Genomic DNA, 12,107 nt, shown 5'->3' on the forward strand with positions numbered 1-12,107 from the left:
TTGATGATGCTCTTCACGATTGCAGGTACATTGAAGCGATGCAACCACATTGAATCGTTAATGGAATATTGGTTGAATATTTATTTACTCCTAGTAAAGTGTTTAGACTTTCAAAGTGTTCTGCACATAGGAGCAAATACATCGAGTGGCTTTCCCTTGAATAAAAAAAAATTACATAAATTATGCTCAGTATTGGAAAAATGTTGCATATTAAACATCATAGGATCATAGGAAACTCCGCTATTTTTCATTTCAACATCAAACGTACGCACAAAGATAAACACAGTTTGGCAGCACATAGCTCAAGATTAATTGCAGCCCGAAGGGGTCGCTCAACAACGCATTATGCCCGAACCGTGTATCCTTGGCACCGGCTCCACTTCAACGTTATTGACATTCGATCAGATCCTGTTTGCCTCTCGGTGCACCCGAAACTGCAGCAAATATTTACCGTGACAGCACATTACACCAACAAAAGCAAGATGAAAGGCGCTGGGACTTGGTTACGAGTCCGCGGTGAATTGGCGATTCAGCTCAGGGAACCATATTGATCCGTGCGAATCAAAACTTCACTTCACTCGCCGTATTGTGTGATTCGCGGCACAGGATGTGCTGAAAATATGTGACAAATGCTGCTGACTGATTGGCCATTCGCTGAAACCACACTTTTCCTTGCTTTTCGTCTTTCCCATCATCGTTCCACCGTACAATGCGGTACGTGCTTTGGCAGCAGACCTGCTTTTCGAGCTTCGCCTACACTTTCCCCCGATAGGTGCTATTTGGTACTAGAAATAGTTAAGTGTTTGATATATATTTTCAACTTTCTTCGTATAGTTCGCATGTACTCTGAAACATTTGCCTGTGCCAGTGTTGTAACTTGTTGAGAAATTCGTTCCAAAGGTCCGGCTTCTAGGCGGATGTAAATAAATGATAAGTTTCTAGTCGTGTTGCAATTGGTAGTGGTCTCATTTTAAATTTTGATAGCACCTTTAAGGAATGAGGTCCATCTGTGTGTGTATGTCCGTAGTAATAGGGGTGTGAAAAGGAGACAAAGATAGAGAGAGCGAGAGGGAGAGCTTGTACCGGAACTTTGCTTGCTACCATCCAAATTGGCTTGATCATCGAGATGAATAATAAATAATGCCATAGCGTTTGCTGCCAACTCCTCAACCGAAGATGCTACCGAGCGGGTAAGCGTACGGCAGCTATCAGGAATATTTCATTTCCCACGCCGAATTCCACTGTCATTTCGTCCTGTTAGGGACCACCGAGCTTATACCTATCGCTCGTTAGTGGAAACACCTTACACCTTACTTTTACCACCTTGTCTCGAAAATGGGAGGAAGAGAAAGCTAGCATTCGAAGCATCAGGCATCAGTTGTCATCACATTCCAGTCGGTTGGAATGTACGGTTGTTTGTGCCACCGGTAGGACACGATTGACGGTGGCCTGCTGCTTCCCATTTTGCGCTTCAACCCCAGCGTGTACGAGAAATGTAAATACACGTCAAAGTTAGTCGATTCGAAATGCTTCATAATTAATGCCTGCCACTTCGTTCGCGTCACCCTCGAGCTCGGGACGATTGCTCCGGACATGGATGGAACGGTGTGCGCTGTCGAGCATTTGTCTGCTGCCGTCCAGTCCAGAAGGGGCGGAAATTGGTTCAGGAAGACACGCTGGAATCGATTTCCCTGCCCGCACCTGGAACGTTCACTTAGGAAAGATGTTTGGGTATCGGATTTAACTTTCGAATTGGGCAAACTTTAGAAATCTTTGGTTGGACGCTCGTTCCTCGACAAAGTATTGCTTAAGTGTAAATGTAACAAGCGAAATTTGTGGATCAAATTGTACAAACAGTAGTGAGGGCAACATCAGTTTGGAATTCAATTGAAAATGCTGAAATGTTAAACGATTGACAATACGACCAGGCCGTTCTGGTGGAAGAAACTAATGAACTTAACAATAAGAATATTAAGAACAAATGGTGGCAAAATTCATCTAAAATACTGTTCTTTGGTAGGCTTCTTAAATGAGTCTAGCTTTTTTTATATTAATGTGACTATTTCATTCATCGAACCATAAATATCTCGAAGCTTTCTCATATATAATTCAATTACATGGTCGGGGTTGTCATGTCAATTTAAGAATGCAAGATGCTTGATTCAAAACGGTCACAAATAGCTTTGATTTCTCGACACATATTCAGAAAGGAATCAGACGAATCAAACTAAATACGACGTTTCTCCACGTCAAATAAAGGTCTAACCCGGCTTCGCGAGTAATCTCACCAGATCATGTAGAGTTTGGAGAGCAGCATCGGCGAGTCAATCCGTTGGTCAAGAAATCTCACCACAAATAGTCCCTGAGCGTTACAGTTGCCCTGTTTCATGATTTAATGCCCAATAGCGAGCAGTAATTGTCATCCACCTGAGGTCCTCAGTTGCGTAAAGTAAAGTGAGAGAATTTAAGCTCGATGGATTTTGATGGCCAGGCTCGATGGACTTCGATGGAATATACCCAAACTAGCCTGAAGATGCGGATGGTCATCGAATTATTGGATCAGCAGGTTCGATAAAGCGTGATCTACAAAGAGACAATAACAGTCCGCTGGAAGGACGATTGTCATGTCATTAATATATAGCATGAAGAGTAGTGAGCCGACGTTGCTTCCATGAGAAAAAAAAAAAAACATCGAAGAGGAAAAGATAGCACACGTGATATGAACTTCCATTTTCACACGATCGAGCACTAAGGTACGAACTTATCCGAAAATAACGATGGTTTGAAGATTGAATAGCGACATAGAGTGTAGGACGCTGTAGAAAGTTGCCTAAATGTCCGTGAACCCATCACAGCATCGTCCTGAAGGTCTGCGTCGATGCTCCTGCGGCAGAGACTGACAAAGTCGTCAAGAATCGTGGTGATTGAGCGTTTTGGAATAAAATTATGTTTTGTGGAACTCTCTATAAATCGGAGCTAACCGAGAGGATTTCCAACAAGCCGGATGGACGCCCAAGTTCATCTACTCATGAAAATTTGCTATCGGAAACAAACGTACAGATTTAAACCAGTTGTTTTGCCAGGAGCGGAAAAGTGAAGAGGAATTTGCCCTATTTATAGTTTTCTGATTGTCACTCCTACGAGTACCCTCATGCATTACTCACTGTAGTGAACTCACTACTCACTTGACGAATTGATTTTCGTCAAGTTTCTGTCTCATCGTTGTGCGTACACACCAGCGAATCGTCTTCAAAACCGACGAAGAGTCAATATGGTCAGGTGTGAACACGAAAAACTGTCGCAAAAATGCATACAAATTAAAAATAATTTAAATGGAATCATCAAGTGTATTCGTAAAAATGCCATCATGAAAAATAAAATCTGTTACACGAATAATTTAAATTTCTTTTCTGAAGAATGTATTTTACCTCAACAAAACAATGCCACTCACATAAGTTTTTCTTCTTACAAGATACTCATTAACGGCTACGAGGCCCATTCTGCTTCAATCGTTTCCAGGGCTTAAAGAGTTTCTGTTGCCGATGGGTTGTGGTTTGATTGCTTGTTTTTAAATTACAAAACAAGAAGTAGCGCTTTATTTGTTTCGAAAAAAAAAAGCCGTGGATTTTAATTTATTGCGCAAATAATGAGAAGTGCAAATTTTGGTCCTTCCAAGCCGAAAGCCGAGAGGATCCGACTGGTGGATGGAAGCGAAGTTAAAACATCGTCGTTTCTCGTTAAGCAATCTCGTAGACGAATATGCTAAAAAGGCATTAACGTGTGAGGAAAGCGTGCGTAGTATGGAATTAATGAATCTCATCGCAAGGCAGCATAGAGACAAGGGCTGAATTCGTTGTTGTGCGCCATTCTCCCAACCCAGTGCGTGTTTTTCGCCCTTTTTATGTCATACGCTGGTTTAACCGGTTTCCTTTTCGGTGGTTTATTATTTTTCCGTTACGTTACCAGCACCGGCGAATGATGGAAGCGATCTTTACCAGATGTACTGCTAATAGCATTCACATCAGCGCGTTCAGGGTGACACGCTAACCGCCAACCGATGAAGGCATCCGGTTCGGTACAGGGTTTGCTTTATCTTAAAGGGGCTGTGGGAATTGTGGTTGCAATCTGGAATTTTTCCTCCCGCTCGACGGGTGTGCTGGTTTGGAGAGTTAACTTTGTGTCCCATCCAACATCCCCGTCGTTCGGCAGATGTCCTGGTGCTGCAACACGCACTCACACGCATTGACACAAGGTACACGGCCACAGCACACGGTTGGTCCGATGAATTGAAAGCATTGACGTGGGCGATGCGACACTGGAACGTTGTTCGAAATTATGTAGCGCCGGTGGGAGACACAAACTTTTTAATTTCATTCATTTATCATGCCCGCACTCACGGGGTCTCGTGGGGTTAATGAGGATTAACTTCGGCAAGCGATGTGAGTTCGTTGCTTTTTTTTGGTGGGGGGAGGGGGGAGGGGGGGGGTGGAAGAAAATGAACGGCCCCGAAATTGTCATACATGCATATGTAACGAGGGACGTAAAGCTCTGATTAAGCGCGTTTCTGTTCGTTGGGTGTAAAGTTTCTAGCGACGTAATCATGGAAAGAAAAAACTCTAACCCCCTCCAAAAACCCAAACAGAAAAAATTCCCCATACAATTCTGGTAGCGTGTTTTACTCCGCACAACTCCTGCGAAGAACCAGTATTTGAATGTTAATGTCGGGCGGATTAAATATAATTTAGGGGAGCATCAGAAATTAGCGAAAGGCAAACAATTTACGTCACTGTGCGTGTGCCTGTTTGTGTGCAGCAGGATGATGATGATCAGGATGATTGCAATTTTATCAATGAAATGCGTTAAAAGGTTTGTCCTTATTAAAACTACTTCAATTCATTATTTTTTAATAAAAATCTAATAATTTTTATTAATCATTCGGTTATTACAATCGAGAAATTATAAGGGCAACACAAAACAAGCTTCGTTGATAGAATAATATTATTAATTAATCAAACGGCAGAACCGGGGCTCAAATTCCATCCCCCGTAGTGAGGACTGACTATTCAACTACGTGGTATCGGCAGTCTAGTAAGCCATTTCGATGATCGGCATGACCTTAGTGGTCGCTAAGCCAAGAAGAGAATATAATTATGACCTACATTCCAACGAGCGCTTGGCTACAAAATGCCTTTGGGAATCCATATGAAATCTCCTGAAAGAAATCTTTTAACTGCACGCACAGTTTTGCACATTTTTTTTTTAAAATGGCACATATGACTTCCTGGTATCCTTGCAAGCGTTGGGAACTGATCAGTTATAAAGATTGATAAATCAGTCGTAGGGGAAACAAATGGAAAATTTTGGATAAAAGTAATTCAAGTAAAATAACACCAAAAAGGTCATCCTCTTATGAGCTCAAAGAAGGAGATGAACCAGTTTCAGAGGAACATTCTATTGGAGGAAGTCTTTTCTCTTGGATGCCTTCAACAGCGTCAAACAGAATGTTATAGGATTATCAGCGTCAATGATTCGTGATAGTGAACTGATCGTGAAGAACACAAAATGCGATAGTGTGATTGATGTAAAGCATAGAAATATTTTATTAATAATTGAAACGCTTTTCATAATTGTGATTGCTTATTTAAATTATTATGTTGCCGCAACAAGGTGGTGCTTCAGGTGCTTAAAAACCTAAGCAGCAAGAAAATTGGAGTTTGTAAAAATTCCTTCAAATCAAATACATTTGGAGAGATCTCAATATGACATAATAAAGAGTTCTTGTAATACAATATCTGACATTAAAAAATGAAAGAAACCAAAAAATTGTCCAGATACAAGTGCTTCATCAATTCATTGTACCACCTGCAACAACAGCAATTTGGGCCCGACTGATCTAACCAGAGGCAACAGCTCTAACAAGCGCATTCTACGGGAATCTGCCCACCTTCACGCCATACCAGACCTGATACGAAAACACCGGCAAACAGCCGACACTCGAAGCATGCGCACAATAGCACCATCTTCAACACAACGGCTCGACTGCTCGAAATCGTAACGCACCCGTAAGCTTTCGAACCGGTTCGTGCAGTATTATTATTCCGCTCGAACCGGTTGCAAACCTGCAACAGACTTCGACGCAACCCTGTACGGCACGTGAATGCGAAAAACTCCGAACGGCAGAACGGTCGGAACTCGCACACCCCGCCCGAACTGTGCGCGGTTGGTTCGCGAAGGACAAATTTTGCCGAACGGCTGGCCGAATTTTCCGACGCAGTAGTGTTTCGATAATCGTCGTGGAAACAATGTGAATGCTAGGTACGTGTGTCCGGGTGTCGCGTTGTGTCTAGAGGCGTTGTTTTTTTTTGCTGCTTCTTCTTCTGCTTCCTCCCCCGTTGGAGGCAAAAACATGGGAACGGGTGGGGCGGAAGGTGTGGTGTGCTATTGCGTGTTTATTACTAGTGCCGATGGAAAACCACAGGAAAGAAACAAAAATAGTGATGCCTGTTAAACGTCAAGCAGGTGAAAAATAATAATACTTTCACCTCCGCACCGGAACCGATCGGTATTATGATCGCAGTGTGAATGAAATATTGCTGATTTTGGTGCCACCCAAAACAAAAAAGAAAAGGCTGAATGATCAGTTCACCCACTCAATGTGACATAAAATGCATACAGACAGGACCGTCCTGTGCCCTCGTAAGCCTTTGCCTGGTGGAAATACCAATTCAATCTTCATGTTTCTGTGCAAATTAATCCCATGGCTACCGTAGTTGTGTAAGTGTGAGCGTATGTGTGTATGTGTGTGCAAAAACGGGTGGCAAAAACGGCGAAAGTGAATCAACCAGGAATTGGCTGCTGATGGGATTACAAACGCAGATTAGCCTGCAGCAAACGGTAGCTTCCGTTGCAATTACTATAACCCGGAATGAGATTCCGCATTTGCGAGGTCCGATCACATTACGTACCGGTGAATGTTCTACACTGGAAGGGATGCTGGCTGAAAGTGAATTCATTCCACTCGTGTGGTCGTGTCAATGTTTGAGTCCACCCCCCAATTCCCCCCAGTCGGTTGACGGGTGGCAAGTGTGGTGCAATTTCAGTGCGTCCATTTTATCCGTGCGGAGTTGATGAGTTCGATTGATTTAACGAGTGCTGGGCTAACGATTACCAGTGTTGTGTAAATGAGTGCTTGATTGCGCGAGCCTTTACCGCGTGTTTGTGTGCAAAGTTTATGCACAATTTTACGTTTGATAAATGCATAACGTAAATAGAGGAAGGGAAAGTCGCACAGTGTTCCAATCAGTGTGAATGATGGATGGTAGATTTGTAAGTTGGATGAGAATACTCCGTCTCCGTCACGTCTCAAACTCATTCAAGAGAGTTTGAGTGGATCCTTGCAGCAAGTAACGTCACATCGTCCCAACGAGTTCATCAACCAAGCAAATGAGTTTTCGATTATGCTGTATCGTTGTTCATCAAAACGCAAAGAAGTAAACATTAAAATTATTTCTTAAATACAAGTAGCTTTTTTATCAACCATTTATATTAACAATTTTACTGCCAATTAAAATTAGACATTGAACAAGTAAAAATCCCCCGAACACAGACACACCTTTAACTGCATTTTTCACATGGTTATCAAATTTTAATTAAAGTGCATGTTTGCTTCTTACATTTTGCTACGTTCAAATCGATTTTTAACTCGCGGTTGTGTACGAGTGATGTGTATGAAATGAATCGATTATTACGGTACGGAACAATCTTCTTTTAATCGACTGTTTCATGCTGGCCGCTTTGCGCATCAGCTCGTTTGACGATTCGACGATTAATTATGAAACGTGTCGAGCAGGACCATTTATTGATGTTGTGTGCAATAGGAGAGTGTATATTTGTACGACTGGTTTTCGATTAAGTGAAACTTTTTATACTTCTTTTGAACATTTTTCGTATTTAATGTAACATTTACTGCTTTGTTTCATTGAAAACAAGCATTAAGGATGATTATTGTTTTGGTGTTTTTCATCATAATGAGTGAATCTGACCTAACAAATGCTAGTTGCATTATGTAACAATCAACCCGAAAAGACCCTGTATTCACTTAAATGCCAACGCCAGCTCCAGAGCATTATAAAACGTAACAGAAGACGTCAGTACACGAGGAACAGCGTGTGAACAGCTGTCGTTCTTGAAATAATACGACAAAAACATACTTTTAAACTTTCAGAAATTCATAAACAAAACCTTTGAAATTTCTTACACAATCATCACACCACACCGTTATCGTCACGTTTTACACTACCAATGAAACCAATTGCAGTTTCTACCGAAAGAGAGGCACCTTGCGACTTGAAATCATCATTTTCTTTTATACGTATCTTGAAAGTGTTTCACTCGAGCTGTTTTCTCTCAGCTGGAGCGTCCCGCCACCTAGTTCGCGCGGAAGAAAATTGTCCTGTTTACTCACGACGGTGTCATTGTTTAATTCATTAGCGAATAAATACGCACACAGATTTGTATTTATACTGGTTGACGGGTACGGTGTTTGCTCACCACCAGCAGTATTAACAGTGCTAACATTCAAGCCTGACTCGATTATTCTCGCTACGAATGAACGGGATATTGCTTTCCACTCCACAGACAGAAGTTGGAACAGCTTACGAGAACAGAAAACTTTCAATTAAAACAGTGAGCTGCTTGTTGGTATGAGAGGAGGTTCAGATTATCATTATGTGTTAGTTTGCGTGTGGAAAGAATTGTCGTGTTACATGATGTCGTCTTTACGGTTGTCAATATTATGGTAATTTTCAACCAATATCTTTGAGGTTCATCAATCACACACTTTGTTTGGACCCTTTTTTGAAATGTCAAAGACTCAGTCTCAGCCTAGCCTAGTGATTGGTGAATAGCTATTCAATGAGCTTCTAAGGATCTTGGAGATATTATTAGGAGAACTAATATAGAATTGGTATCAATAAACTATCCTCTTTTAAATCATGTCATGAACCTGTGGCTTGAATAATTATTTATTACAATGTCTCTGCACAACTCAAATCGTTTCATCGTCAGCGAAAACATGTGTTGCGAATGCAACCTGGTGGAATAAAATATAGGGAACACGGGTTTTTTAGTTGCCTTGACGAACACTTTAAAGAGCGTGTCCTTTATTAGCCAGTATCGAAAAGAGGCCGAGAGCGCATCTCTCCACCTTCCTCCTGATCGCTTCCCGGTCCCGACGATACCCGAGCACAATGTGCCCATGCAGCAGAACGCTTACGGACGTCATACTTAATAATAATAACCAAAATAAATATATTTCATCAGAATAACAATAGTTTGCAGTGAAAAGTGCTTCAAACAAATTTTGTGCTGGAACATGTAGTTTGCTTTACAGTCGAAAATAAATAAAAATAGAATAAAATAATCCATTACAACCTTTTTAAACAATTTCGATACCGTAATAGATTCACCATTGAAAACATGACTAACGAATCATCCTAGAGAAAAGGTTATATTTCAACTCAGTATTCTCATCTCTATTGCTAATTGTCATTGGTTGTGAAAAAAAATCCTCAGCTCTCTGGCGAGTCTATATTAGAAAGGCCCTTTGAACTCTGCGCTGTTTCGCTTCTAAGGTACGTTCTCGAACACCATTTTCGGTAACAGACATCGAGCAGAACTGTGAAAATCATGTCAATGCGCCTAGCGAAGGCTACTACCTGAGCTGTTTCGTAACACTATTGAAAATAGCTAGCTAATATAAAAAAGCATTTTTTTTAAACAAGAACAATGTGACGATCAGTTCCATAAAGAATCATTTTAACGCCAGAGAGCAGAATTAGAGCGTGTGAAAATTCCGTAAAATTTTGTAACACCTTTGAAAGTACACTGTACTTCCATGGAGCGCGGTGCTAAATGATGCCGTTCTTCTGATGCGAGTGCTTACGGTCCATACGCTTACACGTACTAACCGCAGCCTTTAATTGGATTATATCCGAATCATGTCGCGTCTTTACCGAATTCCCCGAATTTATGTGCTGTGTTCTAAAACCTAAAAAAAAAAAAACAAGCGTACGATGCTGTTCCGTGTTCCACCTGCAAACACCCAAGAGACCGTTGGAAGTGAAATGCTCTTGAATAATTTATGTACGGTTGGCCGTTTCACCATTACCAGCAAGTAAAATGAAGTTTTTTTTTTGTTGTTACGTTTCGTTTCGCTTCTCGGCACTCTACTCCACCGTGGTTTGCATTAATTTCGTTACGCATTTTGATAATTTTGTTATCAACTTCCGCCTTTCGCCATGTGTGAGAAAGGTCGGTGGAAAATGTTGGTTGTGTGTATGTGTTGCTGCTGTCACTAGATGCTGAGCTCCGTAAGCAGAACCGATTGCATTAAGCCACCCGTTTTCCTCTCTATGCGCACCGATCTTTCAACGGGCCGGGCACGCACGCATTGCACGAAACCTGTACTTGAAGGTGTCGATGTCGAGGCAAAAGTACAAAAAGAAATATCAATAGCAGTTTGAGTGACGTGTGTGAGTGGAATAAATAACCGAGATCCGGGCAGGGCAAACGCAGCTCCTAGCAGGCGAACTGTTTCCAGGCTCGGTTAAGCACTGTTTTCCATCAACATCAACACATCCGCCAACAACTTTACGGTTCGGTGCGTTTTTCGTGCCTTTTTCCTGTAGAATGCTACACCGAGCGATTCTCGTTTTTTTTTTGTTACGTTTCTTTGCGTACGGCGCACGAAAATGGAAAAAGGCGAATTTCTCTCGCACTCGGTTTCCTCCCACCATCAGCCACGGAAACCTCAAAAATAGGGCAACCTGTTTATGAAAATTTAAATTTCACTACATGAAAATCATCCCACCATGGTTGAGGTTGGGCACGTTCCTGGGCTTACCAACATCGAGCCTCCTGAAGTGGCTCCAGATCGCGTCCGGATCGGATATGGCAGTAACTGCTTGCTCCACCCGGGTTCGTTTCTCTAGCACGGTACTGCGTGAGCGTATGTGCGCGCTCTTGGGAGTGTATTTGTGTCCCCATTTTCCTGCTTGTTGACTGAAAATTGGTTCAAAATTGCTTTCCGCTACTGACGCACTCGAATTTTCACCAGCCAGCGAATCGGCCCATAGAGAGATAGAGACGGTTGGTGTCCTTTAACAAACCGGAAGAAGTCTTCCGGTAGAATAGAACCCACACGGTGAAACACAAACCGACACATACGTGCGTTCGGCACATTAAAGTGGGTAGCCTTATCGTTTAGCGTCTAGCGCGATTTCTCGTATCGCTGTTTCCACTTAAATGATAAAGATTCATTTAAAGACTGCCTCAGCAGCGTGTGGAAGATGATGGTTCTGCAGTTGAATTTAGTTGAATGATAATTTAATCACATTTTCAAGCACAAATTATAATATTGTTTTAATATGGAGATGTTGTTGGAACTAATCTAGATTTGATGTTGCTTCGAGCATTGGGCAATTAATTGATGATTTGATATATAAAATAAATAAATTCACCACGTTGTTTTGGTTCTTCATTTGAGTTAAACTAGTTTCTAATATGAAATTGTAGACTTATTTGAACGTTCCTCATTCCTATTGGCGTTCTTTAGATTATCAAAGCCTAAAGGTATGCAATGAGTGTAAAATTGGTTAATTTTTGTGTTAAATTTTGTTAAATAGAATGTTGTTACACCAACATTCGATGCTACACATTAAAGGACAAAGATCGCCTATTTGACTGTGTGTAGTTACATATAAGTGAAGCATTTCTACAGCGTTCATTAAATGTATTCCTTTTTAAAAATAATATAAACAAACATCCAGCCATCGTGCTAAAATCATGTACAACTATTTGTTTGACTTTCGGTTGTTTCAATCATGGTTTTCTCGATGAAAAGAAAGCAAACTCGACCCTACCCATCACACTTGCCACAGAATCTATTTCCGAGGTGATCCAGGAAACCCGACCAGGAAGTGCCCCCCCCCCCCCCCCCCAAAAACGAGTGGTGGAAAATACGGTTGACAACTAACCACACCATACAAGCAACAGAGGATGGACTCGAGCAGTGTTTTCGGGCAGGAAAGGCAAGTCCGTACAGTTGT

At 41.6% G+C, this 12,107-nt stretch overlaps 3 protein-coding genes across 3 annotated transcripts in view; 1 reads left to right on the plus strand and 2 right to left on the minus strand.

The window, feature by feature from the left end:
• Window positions 1-12,107, minus strand: part of LOC126558833 (uncharacterized) — a 284,233-nt gene that overhangs the window by 235,789 nt on the left and 36,337 nt on the right. The window lies entirely within an intron of this gene.
• Window positions 1-12,107, minus strand: part of LOC126556713 (mucin-5AC) — a 469,299-nt gene that overhangs the window by 206,316 nt on the left and 250,876 nt on the right. The window lies entirely within an intron of this gene.
• The window catches only part of LOC126559387 (histone H3.3A), a 244,656-nt gene continuing 235,784 nt past the window's right edge, over window positions 3,236-12,107 (plus strand). The window contains exon 1 of the mRNA XM_050215537.1: window positions 3,236-3,245. The gene's annotated coding sequence lies outside the window, so the exon portion shown is untranslated. The remainder of the gene's footprint in view (window positions 3,246-12,107) is intronic.

Source organism: Anopheles maculipalpis, chromosome 2RL (assembly GCF_943734695.1).
Source record: "Anopheles maculipalpis chromosome 2RL, idAnoMacuDA_375_x, whole genome shotgun sequence".
NCBI lineage: Eukaryota > Metazoa > Arthropoda > Insecta > Diptera > Culicidae > Anopheles > Anopheles maculipalpis.